The sequence below is a fragment of the Lissotriton helveticus genome, chromosome 10 (assembly GCF_964261635.1).
Source record: "Lissotriton helveticus chromosome 10, aLisHel1.1, whole genome shotgun sequence".
NCBI lineage: Eukaryota > Metazoa > Chordata > Amphibia > Caudata > Salamandridae > Lissotriton > Lissotriton helveticus.
The window spans coordinates 583,797,500-583,823,367 of NC_136071.1; the positions used below are offsets into that span (position 1 = coordinate 583,797,500).

Below are 25,868 nucleotides of genomic sequence, written 5' to 3' on the forward strand. Positions count from 1 at the left end.
GTGCTGCCTGCGCAGACCTCCCTGACACTGAGACTCAGGGCATTCCGCCCCTTTCGAGGCCAGTTGGCCTGAGGGACATTTTGAGTGTTGTGCTACATGCACCCTGCGCATTGTGATTTCTTTGCTATATGATTCTTGCGCAAAAGTTCTAACCTGCACCTCTGAATGTGTTTTAATGTTACATGTGCAATTCTTGTTTGTTATTACCTTTGCTAAAAGTGACCTGCTTAGGTGATTCTTTATGTTCTTTTATTCCCCTTTGCTAAAAGTGACCTGCTTAGAGGATTGTTGGTGTCATTACCTTTGCTAAAAGTGACCTGCTTAGGTAATGCCTTGTTCTTTTATTCCCCTTTGCTAAAAGTGACCTGCTTAGAGGATTGTTGGTGTCATTACCTTTGCTAAAAGTGACCTGCTTAGGTAATGCCTTGTTCTTTTATTTCCCTTTGCTAAAAGTAACCTGCTTAGAGGAATGTTGATGTTGGATTGCCTTTGCTAAATGTTACTTGCCTAGGTGATTATTTTAGGTTTCCTTCCCCCTGCGTGATTTCCCTACAGAGACTAGGGTGGCGTAGGAGGTATTTTCTCTTTACCAGTAGTTACTGGTTGTATGCTACATTTTCTATTTCTGTGTTACAGTCATTATATGTTGATGTGCTAAAGTGTTATACCTACAAGTATTATTTCTAACAAGTGCATACCCCTGACAGTGGTCCAGGTGGCCCTGTCCTGTACATAATCCCTTGTAAATCTTGCCCGTGCCTGTTGGCACATTGTAAAGTGTGTGTGTTATCTAATGTGTTCTTATTATTATAATACAAAGGCTATTTTTGATATAACCTTGTGTGGAGTTTCCTTTGTGGTGGGCCTTTGGTTGTTGTCGCTGGGGTGCGCGCGCAAATGCTTTACACATCGCCTCTGAGATTAGCCTTGCTGCTCGCGCCACGTTACCTAGAGGGTGAGCGGGGGTTATCTTAGTGTGTGACTCCCTAGCCCTGACTTAGAAATGGTGATCCCTGACTGACCTTGGCGCAAGCCTTGGCCGGCCAGAGGTCCCGTTTCTAACATTGGTGGCTAGCGGTGCGGATTGGACTTGCGTTTGCGTTGTACCACAGTGGCGACAGGCCACACTTCAAAACTCTGCAATTTTAGATAACCACATTTTTGGGATTATTGTTTTTTAGGGAAGTTCAGTTTTGCTTCTCCTGAAAGGTGTCATTTGTATTTTGTCCAGTACCTTGTTCCCCGCCCTGCTCCCAGAGTTTGGTACCTGTGTCGCTAGTGGTCAGGTTGAGATAATCAGGGGTGGTAGAAACTGCCTTACCAGTCCGAGGGGAGGGTTGTGTGTGAATGAGTGTGTGTTACGCTGGACAGTGGAGTGCAAGTTCTGAGATAGGAATCTTGCTGAATTTTGTTGATTGTATACTCCTGTTTAGCTCAGACCCCCAGGTTCCCTGTGTGATCTCGTCTCTAGAACGTCTGCCAAAATGGAGCCTGTTTTTGATCTCAGTGATCTAGTTTGGTACAGTATGCAGGAGTTGGAAAGGTTCTGTAGAGAGAGAGACATAGGGGTGGATGAGTCAGATACTGAGAACCAACTTAGGAACCACCTGGTCCAATGGTATAAGGATCAAAGGGATCTTGAGCGCAGCGAGGAAAGGGCCCAGGCCACACGCCATGAGGGTGGTGAGTCTGTGGGGAGCCCTGAAGATTCTGATGAAGAATGTGAGTTGGATGATGACAGTGGTTGGGCCCCAGCAGATAGTGAGGACCCCATAGATAGGGAGTCCCTTGCTAGGCCCAGTGTCAGTACCAGCTCCCCATCCCTTGTCCTGTCCCCAGAAGAGTGGGAAGATAGGGAGAAAGAAAGGGAGCATCAGTTAGCGATGGAACAGCTCATGTTAGAGCATGCCCAGGCTATGGCGCAGCTAGAGATCGAAAGACTCTTAGCGCAGGAGAGGATAGAGGTGGAGAGAAGGGCCATCATCCGTGAGAGAGCAGCCCTAGAGGATAGACTCTTCCCTGCGCACAGTTGTAATTGTCTGGATTCCCGAGGGAGGGTGGAGTCCAGTGGTGGCAGCTTTTTAAATGTCAGTGTAGACAGTCCCACTCCCAGTTCCCCGAGTATGGTTCCTGTTTCCCCAGAGGAGGAGAATAGGTTGAGGTTTAGGAACCTTAAGAAACCATCTCACCAGAAGTGGGGGTATTTTGTGGATGACTGTTCGGATGCAATGTGGGGTTGGCTGACGGCTAACTCGGACAATGAGGTGGACGGTGTGGTGAATATGTTCCTCAAAGAGCAGTTGCTCAGTGTTGTTTGTCCAGAGTTGCGCCAGCACCTGCTGAAGTTGAAGTGTTTTTGTCCTTGGGACCTTGCAGAGGAAGCAGAACGCTGGGACAGTGCGAGAGGTTCTTTTGAGTCACTAGTGAGTGATTCCAACAATAGTGGGTCAGGTGTCTTCCAGCCCAGTGTGGTGGAGGAGGGTGAGAGTAGCCCAGCTAGGTCCTTGGTTAGTGAGAAGAGTGTAGGGGCTGACTGCCTGTCTCAGTGGAGCGGGAGTGAGTGTGTGACAGAGAGTCCCCAGACGCCCGAAGCCTTGTCACAGAGCCTGGATGGTTCCTTTAGGGAACACCAGGAAGGGAACCTAGACTTGCCTGTTAGTTCACTTGAGGGAGATCTCCTAGTGGGTAGAGAACCTGGAGCATCTGTAAGCGGAGCTTCCATGGTTATAGAGTCTGGCAGTACTGCTCCAGTAGGGAGAGTACCGGAGTCCAGCGTGAGGAGTGATTGGGGGAGTTCCCCAGTGGAAGAACCAGTGGGTCAGGGACTACCCAGTGGGGCTAGGATCCCGTGTAGTGACCATGGTGACACCACTTCTGTGCTGGGGGACCTTTGCGCACTGTCAGGTGGACAGGAGGCGGGAGATCTGCGCCAGGCAGACAGTCACACAACATATGTGTCATTTGCTAGCCTCAGGGGGATGGTGTGTGAATCCCCAGAAGTCCTGGAGTGCCAGGCAGTGATTCCACCAAAGGTTCTAGACCGGAGGTTGGAGGTCCAGGTTCAGGATTCGCCTGACCTGAAGGGTGGGAATACTGTAAACAGTGTCCTAACCAGTTCTTTCTCCAGAGGTACCGCCCCGCTTGGGAGGGAGCAGGACTCTGGAAGGGGGTGCAGAGGGTGGGAAAGCCCACCTCTGACCCCGGTACCACCTGAGGGGTTAAACCCTAGGTTGGGAGAATGTTGTTTAGAGGGTACCCCTCGCAGGAGGAGGAGGAACCCTAGGAGAAGAGGTAAGGGGAGGAGAGCCTTCCCTGAGACTCCTGGTCCGCCTGAGGTTGTAGACCCTAGGTTGGAGAACCAGTGGCAGTCTAGCCCTGTCTTGCAGACAGGAAGGGTGGAGAATGGCTATTATGTGCCAGGGGTTACTACCCCCCACTTTGTGAGTAGGCAGGATCCAGTGGTACCTGGGTGGCCTAGGGCCTGGTCCTGGCCGAGGGCAGCTGGAGAGTATCAGTGGGGTACCCCAGTTAGTCCCTACAGTAGTTTTAGAAGGAACCCTAGGGGTTCACCGTGGCGTAAAACAGGAGGGTGTCCCTGCAGTTGTGGGCCCGCGTCCTTGTTTTATCGCCCCAAGCAGGGAAGCCCATCACGGTGGTGATCGGTCTGCCCTGCGTTTTGGCTGGAAGGGGGTCGTGTTAGACTTGGGCCTTAGGGCAGGTTCACCCCGAATCTTTTTGCCTTTATTTGTGACCCTGTGTAGTGATTTTTGGGTCTTGGCGCACTTTTTCCCTGTGTCCCAGAGTGAAAGTGCGTGCGTGTAGTATGGCTGGCCTGCCCTCCCATAGGAATGCATGGGGAATGTGTGTGCCCTGGTAGTTCCTGATGTGTGGGGAGTGCAGGCTCGAGTTTAGTATGTATGAACTCGTGAGAGTGAATGCTGCGCAATGGTATGTGCGGCTTGTATGTGTCTAGAAGGGAAGTGCTACTTCTGGACATTGATGTATGTGTGCAGTGAGGATACTGGGGCGTGATTGGCTGGAGCTGGCTGGCATGCCAGGCTCCAGGAAGTCTGGATGGGTCTGCCCGGTGGTGAGTGTGAGATCAGCATGAGTGATGTGTGGGAGGAGTAGATCTGTGTCCTGGATGGGCTGGGTTTTCCCCACACAATGCTGGCTCCGCCCCCCTGTGGTTTGTCTAATGACCCTAGCCTCCCCAGTGAATGAAAGGGGTGGTTGGGCCATCAAGGGTACTCCCAAGCCAGCTGCAACTGGTTTCCCCCCACCCTGCACCTCCTAACAAAGGATTTCTCTGTATAAATATGGGGCTGTGTCCCCACAGAAATTGTTCTACTTGTGGATCCTTGCCAGAGGGGGCTGTTGCTGCTGCAGGGGCCAAGAGGACCGCCACTTGGCTTGTCTCCCTGCCTGGAGACCCAGTGTGCTGGCTCTGGCCCTGCCTTGCCCCTCTGCCTGCTTCCAGACCCTGCTGGAGCTTTCCTGTGCCTGGAGGCACCCTGATTTTGATTTGTAGCGCTAGGAGCGCTTTCCTTATGCCCCAGCGCTCAATAGCGCTTTGCTTGTCTTCCTAAGCGCTGAGCGCGCCTCTCCTGTGCCCCTGAGCGCTTGGGAGCGCTTTATTGACCTTGCCGGTGCCCACCCGGCATTGCAGCTGAATTGCCGATTTCGCCGATTTATTGGCGTAGCGAGTGCCACCTCGCTTTATCTTATTAATTGAAGGCCGGTGCCACCCGGCATTGCCCCGTGGTATTTATTTGTTTACGAGCCGGTGCCCACCCGGCATTGTCCCGTGTTCACCGCCGCAGCCCGGGAGCCCTGAAAGCTGTTGCCGGGCCGCTGCCTAGAGCGACCCGGAAGTCCCGCCTCCTGACCCCCAGGGCCGCGCTGCCATTGGCGGCCCCGGCGGAAGTCAGGCGGAGGGAAAGGAGACGAGGCCAGGCGGGAGACCGAGGACGTCTGCTCCCGTGTCTGCGAGGCTCCCGAGTGAGGCGAGGAGCCCCGCGCTGCTCCAGCAGCGAGACACCCGGTGAGTGCCTGAAAGGAGGGAGAGGGGCCGCGGGACACATTGCCGGTGTCCGCCCCTCCCCCATAGCACGACCTAGCGCTTGTAACTGTTTGGAGCCCCGAGGCTCCTGGGGGCATTACTGATTCCTGAGTCCCCCGTGAGGGACTCCAACTAGAGGGGCCATCCTTTGTTCCTTGAGCCCTGAGAGGCTCTCGTGCCCTATTTGTTTATGAGCCCCAGAAAGGCTCTTCATTGCCCACATCGTTTAGAGCCCTGAGAGAGGCTCTGGGGGCATATTCATTATTTAGAGCGCTGAGCTCTATTGGCACATTTTGCTTGGTGAGCCCCTGAGAGGCTCCTTGCCCATTTGGTCCTTGAGCCCTCCTGGCTCCAACGTTTGCCCAGTGCTATTCACAACTGTCCAGCACTTAGTGGACAGTTGCTACGTTTAGGCTTTTGTGTCTGTGCTGCCTGCGCAGACCTCCCTGACACTGAGACTCAGGGCATTCCGCCCCTTTCGAGGCCAGTTGGCCTGAGGGACATTTTGAGTGTTGTGCTACATGCACCCTGCGCATTGTGATTTCTTTGCTATATGATTCTTGCGCAAAAGTTCTAACCTGCACCTCTGAATGTGTTTTAATGTTACATGTGCAATTCTTGTTTGTTATTACCTTTGCTAAAAGTGACCTGCTTAGGTGATTCTTTATGTTCTTTTATTCCCCTTTGCTAAAAGTGACCTGCTTAGAGGATTGTTGGTGTCATTACCTTTGCTAAAAGTGACCTGCTTAGGTAATGCCTTGTTCTTTTATTCCCCTTTGCTAAAAGTGACCTGCTTAGAGGATTGTTGGTGTCATTACCTTTGCTAAAAGTGACCTGCTTAGGTAATGCCTTGTTCTTTTATTTCCCTTTGCTAAAAGTAACCTGCTTAGAGGAATGTTGATGTTGGATTGCCTTTGCTAAATGTTACTTGCCTAGGTGATTATTTTAGGTTTCCTTCCCCCTGCGTGATTTCCCTACAGAGACTAGGGTGGCGTAGGAGGTATTTTCTCTTTACCAGTAGTTACTGGTTGTATGCTACATTTTCTATTTCTGTGTTACAGTCATTATATGTTGATGTGCTAAAGTGTTATACCTACAAGTATTATTTCTAACAAGTGCATACCCCTGACAGTGGTCCAGGTGGCCCTGTCCTGTACATAATCCCTTGTAAATCTTGCCCGTGCCTGTTGGCACATTGTAAAGTGTGTGTGTTATCTAATGTGTTCTTATTATTATAATACAAAGGCTATTTTTGATATAACCTTGTGTGGAGTTTCCTTTGTGGTGGGCCTTTGGTTGTTGTCGCTGGGGTGCGCGCGCAAACGCTTTACACATCGCCTCTGAGATTAGCCTTGCTGCTCGCGCCACGTTACCTAGAGGGTGAGCGGGGGTTATCTTAGTGTGTGACTCCCTAGCCCTGACTTAGAAATGGTGATCCCTGACTGACCTTGGCGCAAGCCTTGGCCGGCCAGAGGTCCCGTTTCTAACACTAATGTAGTGGTAAATGTTTTATTTTCTCTAAAAAATGTAAAAGAAGAGATTGTGGTCAATTCTGATCAAAGATTTTGCAGTTTGTTAAATTCTGTGTTAGAGAAATGTACCACTGATAGAAGAAACATAGAAAGTGTGTCTGAAATTCGAAATCTGTTAGACAGATGTTCAGGCCAAACACAATTCTCTCAAAATATTCAGCAAGATTGTCAGGAGTTTTTAATGTATATGCTTGATGTATTACATGCTGAAGGTGTAGATGTAGATCAGCTGTTTGGGCTTTCTTATCAATGGCAGCATGACTGCGAGAACTGTATGGTATCAAGTACTACTAGTGTAGACTCAGAAAGATTTATATATTTAACTTTGCCAGACAGTAAATCAGTCTCTTTTAATAAGATAGTAAAAGCAGCTGATCACAACATGGAGTGTAGCCAATGTAAATCTGAAATGATGTCCACATTATTTATACGAACATATGGCCAGTATGTCATTTTAATGTTCCAACGATGTAGGCCTGATGGAACAAAATTGACAACTTTAATAAAAAATTTTGTGGCTTCACAGTTGTCAATATCAGGAAGGACTTTTGTAACTGCAGCAATTATATATCATGACGGTCCTTCAACAACATCAGGACATTACACAGCTTATTTAAAGTCTAGAAATGGCTGGTCATTTTGCAATGATTCTGTTTTAATTTTCAAAAAAAAATTGCCGTATGACCTTAAAAACTCTTACCTGGTGTTTTTAAAACCAAAATTTTAGGGAAAGAATCTCGGGATGTGCTCTGTGGAATTTCAAGAAGTTCTAATGGCTCCTACACAATTTGGCCTTGAGGATAAGTGTAGTTCAGAGACATAACTTCTAACCATAGGACTGGACATTATGGAGAAATACGTGCACTTTGAATGAGTTCAGAAAAACTGTTTCTTTTTATAAACTAATTGAAGCAGCCAATCAAAACATGGAGTAGAGGGAATGTAAGTCTGCAATGCTGTCTACTGTTTTACATTGCTTTGTGATTAAAAGTGATGTAGAGAATTAAATAATTGTAGTAGTCATAGGGGTAGTGTAAGTCTGCTTGTATCAGTGTCATAGGAAAAGTAGAACATGACTGAGCAAGAAGGGGAAGATATTACTATTCCAGGATTGTGAAAATGATCTTCAACATTTTAATTCTGAAAGTTGCGGAAATGCCAAATGACGGGATTGGCTTACAAGAAATCCAAGAGTTATCAATGGCTCTGACAAGATTTGGCCTTGTGGAAAATTGTGGTAGAGAGCAAGAAGTCATTTATTGCATGTAACGTGTTTTTAAAAACGATGGAGATTTTCTTTCAGAAAGTGGCGGGCTGAAAGTAATAACAGCACAAAAGAGTGTAAGCTGTTCATAGGACATCCTTGGACGTCATGGAAAGTAAGTTAACTTTAAGGAGTTCTGAATTTTGATTTCTGATGTTGTATGGGTTTTTTAAACACAATCATTTTGATTGTGTTTTTTTTTCCCCGCTGTTACATGATGAATACCTTCAAGTCACTGTTTTTAGTGAATTTTGATACATTCTGAGAACAGCAAAAATAAACCATTTAACATGTATAATTAATTCTGTACTGTTTGCATTTATGATGTATATGTAGAACTGAGTAGGAGGCATGGAGAAGGTGAGGCTTCTGTAAGTGTCAAAGTTGTTGCATGCAGTGCTGCACTTCTGCGTATTCTTTCATATGCTAGACTACATCTGCACAATGAGATACCTAAGCAAAGGAAACGCAAGTGATGTGATTGAGAAATGAGCAAAATAAATTGCACGTATTTCAATTACATCACCTGTGTTTCCTATCATTACGAATCACATTGTGCAGATCAAGTTTAGGTCTGTCCAGGGAAACATAGGAGGTTTCTACTTTGTTGAAGAGTGCAGTGGACATGACTCACTTCATTGGTAGACTTTCACAGATATTATCTCCTCTGTACACTTCAACAAGTGTAAATCTCATCTTGAACTCTGAGTAGGCCTCACCTCAAACAAACCTCTGGATAGGAGACATGTTATTGGAATCCTGAAGCGACACTTTTCTGAAACAAGAGCAATGAAAAAGATGCACCATGTTTTAAGATAGGCCTCACTTCATCTGTATCAAGATACTGTTAGTTTAAAATGTATATCTTTAGGACTGTGTAGGGGACCTGGAGAAGCAGAAGCTTCTGTCAGTGTCAAAGTTGTTGAAAAACTATTTGTCCTTCAATCTTTTCCCTTGTCTTTTGTAATTTTTAAATACATGTTTTAATATTTTTCAAATGTTGGTTCTCTCTTTCACAGATTGAAAGTATAAAAATAAAAAGTGAGTAATTTAACGGCAATTATAAGGTAAATAGTTGTACTCTTTTCGTTACATTTCTATCACATTCACCTACTATTAGATCCACTGCTTCACTTCTTTAACCCTCAGTTTCCTGCCTTTGCTACTTTCCTCATTCCTTTCTCTATTACCTACTTACTCAACTCCTTCCACTCTTTTTCTCAGTCCCTCTGTTCTCATAGTTCCTCAGTCTTGTTCACTCACTCCGTCTCTATTACTCTTAGTGTCTGTGAATTACTTTCCCACCTTTTTTTTTGGACCGCTTCCCGGGAAGTGGCCCGGTTCGCAAACCAGCAGCGTTACGGGAGTCCACCATTTTTTGTTTCGGTCGAATCAAGATACAAGATGGAGGGCAAATAATGTTCAGAATGGGTAGAAGGGGGCACGGTAGATGTATCTTGACCCCCTTGGTTTTCTGAGGGTGGCTGAGGAGGACCATAGTTCTTCACTCTTGTTCACTCTCTCTGTTTCTATTAATGTCACTGTTTCTGACTGATCCAAAAAAAATTTTTAAAAAAAGAACAGTAACTATAAGGGAAGGAAACAGACAGTTATGTTAAAAGAAAGACAGCTATAGGGAGTAAACTAAGGATACTGTTACCCGCAATCCACTGCTGATGATGTTACTGACCATGTCATGAATGATGTAATATGTGACATCATCAGCAGTGGATTGTAGGTAACAGTATCTCTTGTTTACTCCCTAGAGCTGTCTTTCTTTTCACATAACTGTCTGTTTGCTTACCTTATACTTACTGTTCTTTTTTTTAAAAAATATTTTTTTTGGTTAGCTTCCGGTACGCGTACCGGGTAGCGCTCCGGGGAGCGAACTAAGAGAAATAGAGGTTGGCAGAGTTCCAAATATTCTACCAAGTTTTTTTATAACGGGGAGGTAGTTCTGAAAAGAACTTTTTTTATGTTTTTGTTGTTTTATATTTTTTTTAGTATTTTTTGAACATTTTTTTACTTTTTTTGTATTTTCTGAATGTTTTTATATTTTTTTTGGTTTTTTTTGGGGGGGGGGGAAACAAAAACGATCCATTGTAAAGGGCTCAACAGGAGCAACAAAAAAAAAAGAATTTATTTTTTGGGGCGTCTCGGACAAACATTAACATGATTCTGAATAGCTCTCATAATCAAAATGATGCTACTTTCCCTGTAGCAGATGAAATCGCCACAGTGCACGCACACTTGCTTCACGTGCCCAAACAACATTTGAATGTTTGGGATCATCTCCCTCGCCTCTGGTCCCGACACCTCTGGAACAACCGATCTTCTTGCCATTGGGAGGGGATTTTGGTGCTCATCACGTAGCTGGGCAGCACTATAATTATTTGGGTGCCACCTACTCATATGCCGATGCATAGTGTGATTGCCGTAACTGTATTTTTTTTCAGTTCCCCTTGACAATCTATCACCGCATATACGGCAAAACACGTAGCGTGCATTCACTTTTTTTTGCCCCTCAGGAAATCTATAGAATTGCCAAATGTAATTCTCTTTTCGATTGTACCTCCTGGGCTCCTCTGGCAAAAACCTTGGCTCTTCCTCCTCTTCCTCCTCTTCCTGTTCTTCCTCTTCTTGCAAAATTACTTCAGCAGGTGGTCCTCTCTTCTTTGGATTTGGTGGAGGTGGTGGGTTAGAACCAGCTGAAGCTACTAATGAAGCCATGTCAAAGTGTAAATAAAGGGTCTTTCTCTCACCAAGATGAAAGTCAGAGTGAGGAAAGAAGGAGGGGTTTTCATCATTTGGGAAAAGCAAAAGTTCTAAACCAATGAAAAGTGTTCATTTTAGATCACATGACCTAGTATTACATCATTAGGAAACCAAAAGTGAAATGAACCAATGAAAAGTGTTATTACCGAGTCACATGACCTGCTGTGTTTACGTTACGCGGTCGGCGCCGCGCCGCGGATCGCTTCCGGTTCGCGTACCGCTGCGCTTCCGGGTACGCGAACGTAGCACGTCATGTGACGTATCACGCGAGAACGCGAAACGTCATGCTGACGCGACGCGTCACGATGTTGTTTTCTAACGCGAGAGGTGCGCAAACGGAACGTTTACCGGTTCGCGGACCGGGTCGCGGCTCCGAATTGAGCTAACGGGAAGCTAACCGGTTCGCGTACCGGGAGCGAAACAATAAAAATAATAAAAAAAAATTGTATTAAAAACATGTAAAAAATATTTTTCGATTTAAAGAAGAATACATTGTAAAGGTTTTGATATTTGCTATTAAAAAACCATTGAAATTCACTGAAAAAACCATAGGTTATAGACCATATATAGTTAGGAATTAGCATTTACAAAACCTTGAAAATTCACTGAAAAAACCATAGGTTATAGACCATATATAGTTAGGGATTAGCATTTACAAAACCTTATTTTACTCACACAAAACCATTGAAATTCCATATATAGTTAGTTGTACTAACTATATATCGCGCACCCGCAACCCACTGCTGATCATGTCACATATTACATCATTCATGACATGGTCAGTGACATCACTGATGACATCACTGATGACATCTCAAATGACATCACTGATGACATCACTGATGACATCTCAATGACATGACTGATGACATCACTGATGACATCTCAAATGACATCACTGATGACATCTCAAATGTCTTACATATTGAAGAATGAGTGGATGTATAAGTGTCTGGATGAAGGATTTAGTAGGTGTGTGACTGACTGTATGAGTGAGTGATTAAATGTGTGTCACTGAGTGCATGGGTTAGTCAGTAAACTGTCTTAATTTGTGCATCATTATGTCTGTTGTTCTGTAAACTGCTGCATGTGTTGATCAGTAGCTATATGAGTAAGTATATGGGTTATTGATTGGTTGCCCAAGTATTTGTATGGGAGACTGAGTGTGTGTGTGGGTGGCTGGGAGGTGTATGACTCTGTGCATAGATGTGTAAGCAGTTGATTCACTAGATATATGGATTCAAAAGTGCATGTGGAAACAGGTGTATGGGCGGTTGACTGAGTGCATTGGTGAGTGAATGGATATCTGAGTGCTACATGTCAAAGTAAGAACATATGTAAAACACAGTACATGTGAGAGTTGACATATATAAATAACTGTGCATAAGAGTCCGTGAATGTGTGAGTGGCTGTATTGATCATTGTGAACTTGTATCAGGGATTGTAAAAGAGAGTAAATATGTGTTAGTATATGTTTGAATAAGTAAGGTATGTATAACTGTATAGTTGAGGAAATGGAGGTGTAATTGATTCTTTGCATGACTGAGTAGGTGTGTGAGTAACTCCATGGATGAGTGACAGTCTGTGAGTGTCTGTTTACACTGAGTGTATCTAAGGTTATTTTAGAGTCTGAAGAAGTTCATCGTATTATCACATGAATGATGTCATCAGTGATGTCATCAGTAATGTCAAATGAGATGTCATCAGTGATGTCATCAGTGATGTCATTTGAGATGTCATCAGTGATGTCATCAGTGATGTCACTGACCATGTCATGAATGATGTAATATGTGACATGATCAGCAGTGGATTGCGGGTGCGCGATATATAGTTAGTACAACTAACTATATATGGAATTTCAATGGTTTTGTGTGAGTAAAATAAGGTTTTGTAAATGCTAATCCCTAACTATATATGGTCTATAACCTATGGTTTTTTCAGTGAATATATATATATATATATATATATATATATATATACATACTCACTGAAAAAACCATAGGTTTCAGCCATGTTATAGTTAAAAATTAGCATTTAAAAAACCTTAGAAATTCACTCAAAAAAACATAGGTTTCACATACTTTATAGTTAAAAATAGGCATTTAAAAAAAACATTAGAAATTCACTGAAAAACCATAGGTTTCACACATGTTATATTTAGCTGGACATTTCACTCAGACAAAACCATTGAAATTCCCCCGTTATAGTTAACTATAACTCGCGCGCCCGCAATGCACTGCTGATGACATCACATATTACATCACTCATGACATGGTCAGTGACATCACTCATTACATCACTGATGACATCTCAAATGACATCACTGATGACATCACTGATGACATTATCCAGTGAATGTGTATCTTTCTGAAAAATAAATATTTTTTATATATGTATATCTAAAGGTCGATGGAAGAATAAATGGGTATATAAGTGTCTAAATGGATGATTCTGTTTGTGTAAAATTGATTGGACAACTGATTGATTAAGTGTATCTTAGCGAATACATGTATTAGCGAGTAATGTTTAAATATGTAAATATCTGTATCAGTGTCTCACTTTGTGTATAAGTGGCTGCATGGGTTGGTGACTAGCTACATGAGTGTCGATATGGGTTATTAGTTGGTTTTTAGAGTATCAGTATGAGTGTCTGTATGGTTTGGTGGGGGGTATTACTTACCGCATAGATGCATGAATGGGTGACTCACTGTTTGTATGTGTTTTGAAGACAGCATGTGTGAAGGACTGTATGGGTGGATGAGTGTGTGTATGAGTGTGTGTTAGTGAGTAAATCACTTTCTCAATAGTATCTTTATGAGTAATTACATGTGTTTTTAACTAGTATATGTGAGTATTGATGCATATAAGTGAGTATATGTGAGAGCGAGAGATTGTAAGAGTTCCTGTATAAATAAGTATGTGTTTCTATAAGTGATTGTTTAAGAGAATAAGTACCTGTACGATTCTGTAGAAGTAAGTGTAGTGGTGGGTGTATAGCTGTATATGCAAGTAAATGGATGTCTGATAGTTTATTTGCATGTGTCAGTTTGTGTGTGAGTAACTCTATAGATGAGTGTCGGTGTGATATCCTATGGAAATGATATCCTATGGAAGGATATTCAAGTTATTGTAACTACGATTAGAATTACTTTTCAGGATCAGTAGTGGGCTAAAAGATGCAGCAATGAGGTCTCTTGGAATCGGAATTCGTAGTTCGGCTGATTTTTGAGGAAATACTGTAAGAATGGTTACATTTACTTTTCAGGGTCAGTCCTGGACTCAAAGATGCAGCACTGACGTCTCTCGTGATAACAGGTGATTAAATCGGAATTCGTAGTTCGGCTGATTTTACAGGAATTTTTTAAACTTCTAAAAATCCACACTTAGAAAAATTTCCATGTGAAACCAGTCAATGTTAGCCTGGGCACTGTTAACTCACTCTACCTTTTTTTCACCGTTGTGCCTCTGCCGTGACCCAGAGAACGCCGTAAGACCGTGCCTGCTTATGATTTTCGTGAAAAACGTTCTTAACGGTAGCAGCATCATCTTTTTGGTGTGTAGGAACACACAGCCTATGTCCACACGTGCTGTATACTAGGTGGTCCGAAGGCGAGAGGTGAAAATGTAAGATTGCACGTAATGACCAGCCCCTGCTCAAATCAGCTAGTGCAAGAACAGAGAGGAGAATGACTCATCATCGATGACAGCCCAAAACCAAGACTTCCAAAGGGTGGAGTGACTATCTAAAGAATCAGGATGGATAAGAGTTTAGTTTTACATCGTTGTGAAATATGGAGAAACTCTGAAAAGTAGCGAAGTACAAGAAGGATGTTCCTCAGATGAGAGATTGGAGGGACAACATTTTGAACAAAGGGATATTCTATGAAACTGTGGATGATTGTGGACGTTCTGGAAAGCTGTGGAGGATGTATGCAACATTAGGAGCTTGTATGCAGTGTGGAAGTAATATTCAGTGAATTGTAAAGAGTGTAACAATTCTGTAGGATGCTGAAGGATAGGAGACAAGTTCCGTAGTGTAAAAGCACACGAGCGACTTCTGTATTGTTGTGAAAGATGTGAGAGGAGTTATTTGGATTTGTGAGGAATAGAAGTGAGGTCTATGGAACTAGGAAGGATGCAAGAGGAGCTCAAGAAAGAAGCTAACGGTGTTCTGTGGAGTTGCGAGGGATGGGGGAATTCTGTGCAACTGTTAAGGAAACTGAACAAATGGAGATGACATAAGAGCTGTAAAAGGCAGCAGATGTGGGAAAACAGAAGACATTCTGCAAATTAGTTATGCATAGTTGTAAAACATGGGAGGAAATTTCTGTATATTTTGAAGGTGTAGATTTGTGATGGATGGGAAGTGTGCTCTACACTTTTGAAGGATGAGGAAGTGCTATGAAGTTGAGAAAGGGTAGAAAGAGTTTGTAAAGAAGCGAGAGCAGTTCTGCAGATTTTGAAACATGCAACAGTTCTGTATAGTTGTGAAGGATGGGAGGTAGAAGATAGAGTGCGGCACGCTAACCCCTGGGGGCATCTTGGTGCCGAGTACCAGAGGTGGTACTCCCTTACTTTATCGACTTCGGAAGGATGAAGGGCTGATTGGTCACGCCGGAATTGAAACCTGTGACAAGGAGGTCAAAGGGACATTCCTGACCTGGTCAGAAGATAACCGAGAGAAGCAAGAGTGGCAACTACTTGACCCGAAGGAGGTCAGCAAGGGAAGCATTAAGATGCTGTACAAAGTAGCACTGTACTTTCCTGGCCTGACAGGGTGGGTGAGCTGGTATACTCAGCAGTGCTGCTGAGACCCCGAGGCTGAATGGAAATGTAACAGCACCAGCACTTGGTGTCCCAGGGGGTCTGCTCGCTATTGAGAGGTGCCTGTAGTCACCAATTCAAAGTAGTGTGTCACTGCAGTGAAGAGGTGAAACTCTCCATTTCAAACAAAAGAAATGGAAGCACCCAGTGTCTGACAACACCAGCCCATTTAAAGCAGGCAAACAAGAGACGTCAGTGCAAACCGGCAATATCACTCAGTGACTCCAGGGCTCACTGTGGCCTGCAGATCACGAGACTGAATCCAGCAATATTACTCTGACTTCAGGGCTCACTGTAGCCTGCAGATCACAAGACTGAATCCAACAATGTCACTCGATGACTTCATGATCACTGTGGCGGGAGTGCATATCACAAGACTGAATCCGGCAATAGCACTCAGTGACTTCAGGGCTCACTGTGGTCTGCAGATGTCGAGCCTGAATCTGGCAATGACCGTCTCAGCCCTTAATCCTTCCGTTGTATATAGGCTGGGAATTATTACATCTGGTTACGGTATGTCGTGATACTGTCACAAAGCTCACTTTGAGGGGCACTCCTCTGACAGAGGCCCGTGTTTGCCAGAGCACCAGAGGAGAGCGTGTCCGCATCAGAGGAGAGGTGTCCACAGCAGGAGTCAGGACAGGTTTAGGACAAAGCTAGCGAGCTATGGGGTGGGCTCACAGACAGAGTCCCCCATGGCACACTTCACACTCTGCACAGGGCCGTGCATACACACTGCGAGGCACCTACAGACACTTCACAACTAACAAACAACGAATATGGCAACACTGGGCTATAGTTCTAGCATTTACTGAGAAACTCAGAGCAGGGCCATTTTAAAAAGACAGAGGTCAGTCTCCCTAGAAATTACAGCAAATGAGATTCTTCACTGGTGACATTTGGCGAATGAGAGTTGCTCTAATTTTGATAGCGAGGCTTGGAATGCAAACAGTGCCAGATAGATTGACGTATCCTTCTTCGGGTTGAGAGATGATTGAAGTTTGAGCTAGAGAGATTGGAAGCGGAAATGGGATGAGAGATATTTCGGCTCCGACTCCCAGTGCTGGTCATTGATTAAATTAAATTGTTGCCGGATGGATATCGAAAATTGGTGGTCTAGGAGTGACAGCAGAGAGGGACTGGGTCACAATAGTACAGGCACAAGGAACGGAATTTGGCAGTCAACTTACACATTTATTATTGCAACTTTGTTTCCACCGTGCCATTTCGACTACCAACTGCACACACTAGCTTAATATTGGAAGCCCGGATTCGCCATACGACTCCTCCACTACCACCGCTTTCCAGAGCCACCAGGTTACGGATGAAATCGCCTGTCTTCAGGTCCCAAAGTTTAACGGTGCCATCATCTGAGCTTGTTACCACAAACCTCGAGCTGAACTGTAAGCAAGTAACATCACTCTGAGGCTTCTGGGGGCCCTGCAGAGTCTGTAAGCACTGTCCTGTCTTTATATCCCAGATCTTCACAGTGGAGTTGGCATTTCCTGAGACGAGGGTGTTGTCCCGCAGCTCCATCCCACTGGTCAGGGACTGATGACCCATAAGCGTGTGCAAACAATTTCCACTTTCCACATCCCAGACACGGATAGCGGTGTCCAAGGAGCCGCTCTCAATATGCTCCCCATCAAACTGCAAGGAGTAGACTCTGTTGGTGTGTATGAATGCAAGTCTCTGTTTCCGGGTCCCAGACCTTCACAGTGTAATCATAAGCACCGCTGACCACCTTCTTGACATCGTACTGCACGCAGCGAACAGCAGCCACATGACCCATAAGTACATGCAGACACTGTCCAGTCTCAATGTCCCAGAGCCGCAGGGTGGCATCACATGAGCCGCTAACAACCCTGCTTGCGTGGAGGTGCATACAGCGCACTGTGGATGTATGCCCCTACAGGGTGTGAATGCACTCGCCAGAGCCGGTGTTACAGACCTTCTGCGCCCAGTCTGTTGAGCCACTAATCACTATATTATCTGCCGCCTGTGTGCCCCACCAATGTCTGAACACACTCTCCTGTGATAGCAGACCACACCTTTAGCGTGTTGTCATCAGACCCGATAACTATCCGGTTCCCACAGAACTGAAGACAAGTTATGACGTGATCATCATGTCCCTTTAGCACCTTAGGGGGCGTGTTGTCCCCGCTTCACCAGTTCATATCTATCTTGTGCTGCCCCATGAAACCAAATTTCCATGGACTGTACATGAAACCAGGTGTCAGCAACCTCCACCATCTCAGGTTGAGGGGCTCATCAATTCCTTCATCTCTACATTTTTCCCGGCATAGCAAATTGTCCTCAGCAGGATCCTTCAGTAGTGGCAGGTCTGAGCAGCTCGCAGAAGGTCCCGGGGATCTAAGAAGGAGAGTACGTACAGGGCAAGCTCTTTGGGTGGTAAATAGATGAAATCCTATGCAATAGCGAAACATATGGAGAAAGAACATGAAAGTCGGTGGGAATGTCTCAAATTCTGGGCCATAGAACAAGTGCCATTAAGTTTCATATTCATTAGAGAGCCTCCTGTTTTCATATCATCATCATTATAAACGTGTGCAAATATAATAATAAACACATGTGTGCTGCAAACAAAAAGTAAATACAATGTTTACAAATCATCGGCTTGCTGACAGTCATAGCGTCTAATACATAAAGAAAACACATAAATAGTGTACGGTATATGATCACATTGTTGTGTGGCATCATAAGTTCATTTGTGCCAAAAAATAATAGTAATATTGAATTAGTGTGACATTTTATCCAAAAAAAAGGGGTGAGCCGCGAACTCTTGTCAGTCACTAAAACCCACGGCAAAAGATGCACGTACTGGTTGAGCTACGCCCCCGTTCACATGAAAAGCAGTCAGATAGGCAATATAGACCGGTTTACAAGCATGCAACCCAAGTGGGTACAGCCGATATGAGTAAATACCTAAACATACCAGTGCACTTCTCAGTAAACATATGATTGATACGCCCAAGTGGGCCATAATAAAAACTTAGAAAAAATAGCCTACCATGTGACACTGTCTGGATATTTAGACATATGACAATAATCAAATACACTACTGATCGAGATTTGGCTAGCTAGCAGCATATTTGACCCTAGTGGGTAAAAATAACCAGTGTACTAAATGCCTAATGCGGGATCATATACAAACTAATAACAATGTACAAATTACATATTGTTTCGGCCTCACGGGCCAGCATTTGCATAACATTGTAAAACACGTTGGGACTGTAGCTCGATGACTTGCATCATATACTTGATTTGAGATGGTTCACACCGATCGATGAGCTCATCCAATGCTAGCAACCTCTCGGGACCGGTCCACTTCTGAAAGGTTCGCAGCCAGTCCTGCAGCTCTGCTTGAGGTGCGATGGAAGGGATTTGTCGACGCTGATGCCCATGGCGGTTGGCATTTCGCAGGTCCCCAAATGTTGTGGCACTATTTATGCATTGTGCTAATGACCTAAACTGCTGTACTCTGAGCCTTTGCATAACTTCTTTCCAGGAGATAGGGCTCTCACATCAACACCATTCTCAGACTTTCGTTTCATCTTGGGCCGAACATGATGAATGAGCTTCCCCTCCTCAGTACGCGCCAGATAATCAATCCAGCTCTTATCCATCATATAATAGAAGTAGACGTCACTGCCATCCTCCCCATCTTTGCTCTCTTCCTCCCCTTCATCCTCTCCTCGCACGCCAGAGCGTTCAGACTCTTCCGACTCATCCTCTTCTTCCTCCCCCCAAACGGCCTGAATCTCTGACTCTTCTTCCTCCTCTCTACCTGTGCCTCTGGAATGTTCCTGAGACACGTTGCCATTCAAAGCATCTCCTGTAGAACTGGATGGCCTTGGCTATGTGTTGTTGTGCGAGCAGCTACCCCGGCCAGTATCACCACTGCACTTCCTCTTCCGGCACGTCAGGCGGTCACTGTTAATTTCCAGAATGCGGGTGGTAATCCCCTTCACATGCAGGAGATCTTCTAAGGAGTTGTACTTCTTCAGCTCCTCTCTGTTCCGCACGATGCCCCGTGCTCTCCTCCTGCCGATACCCCACAGCGCCCCCTCCAGCTCCTTGAAGCCCGCTTGGTTGATGTCCACCGCGCTCCTCCCCTGCGGCTCCGGATCCTCCATGCTCTCTCTACCCGGGGATCTACTCCGACCGCAGCCAGGAAACTCCGAGGACCTACAGGCCTCCGTGCGCATTTATTATTATTTTGTTTTAATTGAGCCTAAGTATGCAGAGTTGGAATCCCCATGTAAAGAAAAAAGAAAAAAAAATGGATTTTTTTTTATGGGCAGGGTACGCGTACCTACGCGAACCCCGCGATTTTTCAAAAACAAAAAACATGTGGGGCCTTGGGGGTCCTTGTGAGACCCCCTGAGCAGGCCTAGGGGTTCAGGATGTTTCCCTGCTTTCTTGTGTCTCAGTCTACCGAGGCACAAGATGGCTGCCAACACTTTCTGGTTTAGAGTGTTGGCAGACAGTTGACAGCCAATTAGCATTCAGCTCATGCTCGGGAAGGTACAGAGTACAGTAAGCTTACAGTAAGCTTACCGTAGCACCTCCAATATATAGCTAAGATTTTACTTGTGATTTTCTCACAAACTACTGAACAGGTTTATACCCTTCAACAAAAAGCGTGATCGGCGAACAGAACTCTACCTATTTGCCAAGTTTGGTGTAATTCCGTTTAGCCGTTCGGGCTGTAGCCCTGGCTAAAGGTCCTATGGGAAATTGCATCGAGAAAACATATGTTGGGACCCCCCTTTTTTCTCAGCCACCGCTTCACGAATCACCCCCAAACTTTCAGGAAAGGAGCGGAGCGGGGCAGGCCATTTTCTTGGAGAAATTCGCAAAGATTTGTCCACCGGAGCCAAAGTTATTCCAAATAGAATGTTGCAGATTTCCTATGGAAACTAGGTTTTAACTATACCTACCTACTGGTGACCGCCAGTAGGTAATATATATGTATATATTATATTCACTGAAAAAACCATACGTTTCACCCCAGTTATAGTTAGGAATTAGCATTTAAAAAACCTATTAAATTCACTGAAAAAACCATAGGTTTTACACCAGTTATAGTTAGCTGGAAATTTTACTCGCATAAAACCATTGAAATTCCCACGTTATAGTTAGTTGGACTCACTATAACTTGCGCGTGCAATGCACTGCTGATGACGTCACATATTACATCACTCATGACATGGTCAGTGACATCACTCATGACATCACTGATGACACCATCCAGTGAATGTGTGTTTATCTGATAAATAAATATGTGTTATATATGTATATGTAAAAGTTGATGAAAAAATAAATTAGTGTTTAGATGTTTTTTTTTTAATTGATTGGTTAACTGACTTAATAAGTGTATCTTAGGCAATACATATATTAGTGAGTGATGTTTAAATATTTAAATATAAGGATTAGTGTTTCACTTTCTGTATAAGTGGCTGCATGGGTTGGTGAGTAGCTACATGTGTATGTATATGGGCTATTAGATGTTTGATTTAGTATCAGTATGAGTGTTTGTATGGTTTGGTGGGGGTATTACTTAGCACATAGATGCATGAATAACTGACTCTCTGTATGTGTTTTGAAGACAGCATATGTGCAGGACTGTATGGGTGGATGAGTGAGTATATGTGTGTGTTAGTGAGTGAATGACTGTCTCACTAGCGTCTTTATCAGCAACTACATATGTTTTAATCTAGTATATGTGAATATTGATGTATGCAAGTGAGTATATGTGAGAGTATGAGATTGTAAGAGTTCCTGTTTAAATAAGTATGTGTTTCTATAAGTGATTGTTTAAGAGAATAAATATGTGTAAATTTCCTTAGAAGTAAGGTGGTAATGTGTGTATAGCTCTATATGCAAATAAATGGATGTTCAATAGTTTATTTGCATGTGTGATTATGTGTGTGAGTAACTTTTGGATGACTGTCGGTGTGTAACAGGATGTATAGGTGTATCACTACATATGATGAGTGAGTATATGTATGAGTGAATATATAGAACCGTTGGTGAATGAGTGGATGTATATATAGATGGTGGAATTATTGAATTGGTTGTTGTAACTGGTATGGGTATCTCCATTTTGTTTGAAAATTTTAGTTTCTATTTTTGAATATGTGTTTCAAGGGTTACATTACAGTGAAAGGAGGTCTGTCACTCTGTCACAATGATGGTGTCATCAGTGATGTCATGAGTGATGTCACTGACCATGTCATGAGTGATGTAATATGTGACGTCATCAGCAGTGCATTGCACGCGCAAGTTATAGTGAGTCCAATTAACTATAAAGTGGGAATTTTAATGGTTTTATGCGAGTAAAATTTCCAGCTAACTATAACTGGTGTAAAACCTATGTTTTTTTCAGTGAATTTAATAGGTTTTTTAAATGCTAATTCCTAACTATAACTGGAGTGAAACCTATCTCTCTTTTTTTTTTGATTCGCTCCCCGGTACGCTCCCCCGCGAAAATAGAAAAAAAAATTACATTTTTTTTTTACCCGAGGGACCCTTTTATGGCCCCCACATCAAACCTAGAGGGTCAGGGGGGGTGTACCCTGCCCCCTTTTCATTATTTTCCCTTTTGTTTTTACCACCTCTAGTGTCTCGATCCTACCGAGACACAAGATGGCGGCCGCTGCGGACTGTTTCGAATGTTTACAGACACCCGAGAGCCAATCAGCTTCCCGTGCGCATGTCGCGTGGCGCGCCCGGAGCGCTCCCCGGTACGCGCACCGGGGCGCGCTTACAGATATATACATTTTTTTTAACCTAAATTACTCAAAATCCTCTGGAGCACATATCTTGAGACATAGCAAAGGCACATCGGGCTACCAGTCCCTACAATTTTGCCAAGTTTGGTGAAAATCCATTCAGCCATTCGAGCTCAAAGTGCGACAGACCGCCCTATGGAAATTAACATGGGGAAAACACGTTTTGGGACCCCCCTTTTATCTCGGCCCCCGCTTGACGAATCCCCCCCAAACTTTCAGGGAAGGAGCGGAGCGCCGCGAGGCAAAGTTGCTGAAACCTTCAGGCTGATTCCTTTATCGGCGCCAAAGTTATTCCAAATAGAATGTTGCGATTTTCCTATGGAAATCGATCCTAACTATAAATACCTACTGGCGACCCGCAGTAGGTAATATATGTATATATATAAATATAATGGCTGACTGAAATAAACAACTATTGAGCACAGAAACGCTGTCCGTGCCTGTTTTCCGATACCTGGATTGGTTAATGGTTTGAAGCAGTGGTGTGAGGAAATATATATATATATATATATACTACCTGCTGGCGGGCGCCAGTAAGTAGTTATAGTTAGGACCTAGTTTCCACAGGAAATCCGCAACATTCTATTGGGAATAACTTTGGCGCCGGTTGATGAATCTTTGCAAATTTCTCAAAGAAGATGGCCCGCTCCACTCTGCTCCTTCCCTGAAAGTTTTGGGGGGATTCATCAAGTGGGGGCTGAGAAAAAAGGGGGATCCCAAAACCTGTTTTCCTCATGTTATTTTCCATAGGACGATTAGACATGGCTACAGCCCGAACGGCTGAACGGAATTACAAGAAATTTGGCAAAATGGTTGAGTCTGATTCGCAGATCACGCTTTTGCTCAAATGGTGTAAATCCATCCAGTTATTCCTGAGAAAATCAAAAGAAAAAAATATATATATCTATAAGCGTGCACTGTGCACGCACCATGCGGGTGTGCGCGAGCGGAATTCTGATTTGCTGTTAGACGTCTGTCAACATTCCAATCGGTGGAAACCAGGAAGTGTTGGCCGCCATTTTGTCACTCCGAGGCAGAAGAGAGCCCAAAACAAAAGTGGAGAACGTGAAAAGGGGGCAGGGTAGAGACTCCCTGACCCCCTAGGCCTTCTCATGGGGTCCCTGAAAGACCCCAAAGGCCCCAAAAAAAAAAATTTGAAAAAAATCGCGAGGTGCGCGCATGTTGCACGCACCCCCGAGGCAGAAGAGAGTCAAAAACAAAAGTGGAGAATGTGAAAAGGGGGCAGGGTAGAGACTTCCTGACCCCCTGGGCCTTCTCAGGGGGTCCCTGAGGGACCCCGAAAGGCAAAAAAAACATTTTATTATTTTTTTTAATTACGAGGTGCGCGCACGTTGCACGCACCCTCGAGGCAGAAGTGAGTCAAAAACAAAAGTGGAGAACGTGAAAAGGGGGCCGGGTAGAGACTTCCTGACCCCCTAGACATTCTCAGGGGGTCCCTGAATGACCCTGAAGGGCAAAAAAACATTTAAAAAAAAAACGCGAGGTGCGCACACGTTGCGCGCACTTCAGAAAAATAAAGAAAAAAAATACAGTTAAATAACAAGTTTGAGTGTTTAGATGTTGGTTGGCTCTAAAAAGAGCCGTTGTGTTCATTCAGTGTTTTTTGTACCTACAAGTAAGTACCGATGCAGAGTCTAAAGTGCAAGAGGAAGACTCTGTTTCCCTCATCTGTGAAATTTACACCGTTTCCTCTATAAATACCTTGCATGTTGTAACGCAAGTTGTTGTGGTATATAGAACCCGTACCATAGTCTCTGAGGAAAGCAGAAACAGACTTATTCACATGTTTCCTTGCTTTCTCAATCTGTGGACAATATTGGTTGGATCAGTTCCATTTTTGCCTTTGGCATATATTAGAATATACAAAGGCAGTTTGTGGAAAAAATGACATCAATTACCCAAAGGTGTCCTTTAAAAGCATTTCCAGACCTACCCCAGTCAAAGTGCCTAGGTCATTGCCACCACAGTGTACAATTATGAGGCCAGGGTGTGGGAGATGCAAAAAGGATTTTACAAATGGCATCAATTGGTGACATCTTAATCCTCTCTGGCCAATCCATATAATATCCACAATTGGTAAATCAAGGTTGAGAAAGCATCTATTTGCTGCATACCTTTCACTCCAGAAAATATAGCTGTGTCCTACAATCCACACTCTAAGCATCTTGAAGGGAGATCTGGTTGTACTCAGATGGGCTCTGGAAATAAATGGCAGTTTGAAAAGTAGGTGTTTAGAAAAAATGTGGATGAGATTCAGTGCACTTGAATAAAAGGAAATGATTGGTGGTTTCTGAAAATTCAACATTGAAAACTAGGGTGCATGTTACTGTTTCTTTTAAGGAGAAATGCTGATGGTTGAGAAAAAGTCATTGAAAGGAACATTGCACAGGATACGCTGGTGTATTGAAAAGTGAAACACCCTTGCTGGCTTGGTTTGCAGATGAACTTTTCACCTGTGTGTTCAGTTAGGTGTTCTATGGAGTGTTACCATGGTAACAGGCAGAGAGAGCAGTGGGGGAAGGTTGAATATTATGTGAGATCGAAAGTGTTGCAATGTAGAACCAATTAAAATGTTAGTTTGGTTTTGAATTTGTGTGGGAAGATATTTCATTGGTTATCTACAAGAATATGTGTGTAAAATGAGAGGGAAGCTATGTCATTCTATGATTCCAGTGACTGGTGCACAATTGAGAGATTCTCCTTAAGAAAATCCGGTGTGTGATTGACACTGTTCTAAAACTACAAAAGCATTTTTAAAGGTGAGTTGTTAATTTGTAAGGGGATCTATGTTGTGCACATTAAGTTAATAGGAAAAATGTGTTCTAATGTGGAAGCAGGAGTTTATTTGTATAGAGTCTTATTTTGAATGTGTCTGCTTTGGGAAAAACATTGTGATAGGAGCATTTGGTATGTTAATGTGTTTGAGGAGATACTTTTTGCAGTACAGTGCTGTTGTTAAAAATATAGAGTGTGTACATGAACTGGTCTAACCACTAACACACTTGTATATCAGGGTTAGAATTTTCAGATAGTATCCTTGCAGTCTAGTAAACATTCTGGGTGTGCTGCACACATGCCATAGAACATCGTTCAGTAGCATGTGGCAGAATAATTTGCTTAGTTGATGTGTTTAAAAAAATGGGCACACATGTACTCAGGCTTTAGGCCATGTAGTGCTACAAAGTTCTATGCAGCATGTGTGTCAGGCCTCTTAATTCCCAAATAGTCTCCATGATGTGTAATAGAGATCCTGGGTGTGCTGTAGAAATGCCATAACAACTCTCTCTGTAGTCAGTGAATTTTCATTTCTACATTCTCAGTCCCACCTTGACCCTCTACACTGCCTGAAGAGCACTGCACTGTCCTAAACCCCGAAACACCATCCCTAGCAAAACCTGCTAAACTCTTTCAACACTACTGCACTGCTCTAAACCCTGAAACAGCACTCCCAGCAAGACCCTCTTTCACTGTAGTAATCATTTTACTTAATTGCAAGGGATACTGTCATGTGTCTAAGATCACAGTGTGAGTCAGTATTCATTTCTGTAAAATGTGGCAGAATAATTTGCTTA

The 25,868-nt window shown here is 43.9% G+C and overlaps 1 long non-coding RNA gene and 1 pseudogene across 1 annotated transcript in view; one reads left to right on the plus strand and one right to left on the minus strand.

Annotated features, from left to right (window-relative positions):
* LOC144785413 (uncharacterized) overlaps nt 1-25,868 on the plus strand; it is a 946,426-nt gene that overhangs the window by 819,463 nt on the left and 101,095 nt on the right. The window lies entirely within an intron of this gene.
* LOC144785251 (F-box/WD repeat-containing protein 7-like) lies at nt 16,655-19,686 on the minus strand (annotated as a pseudogene).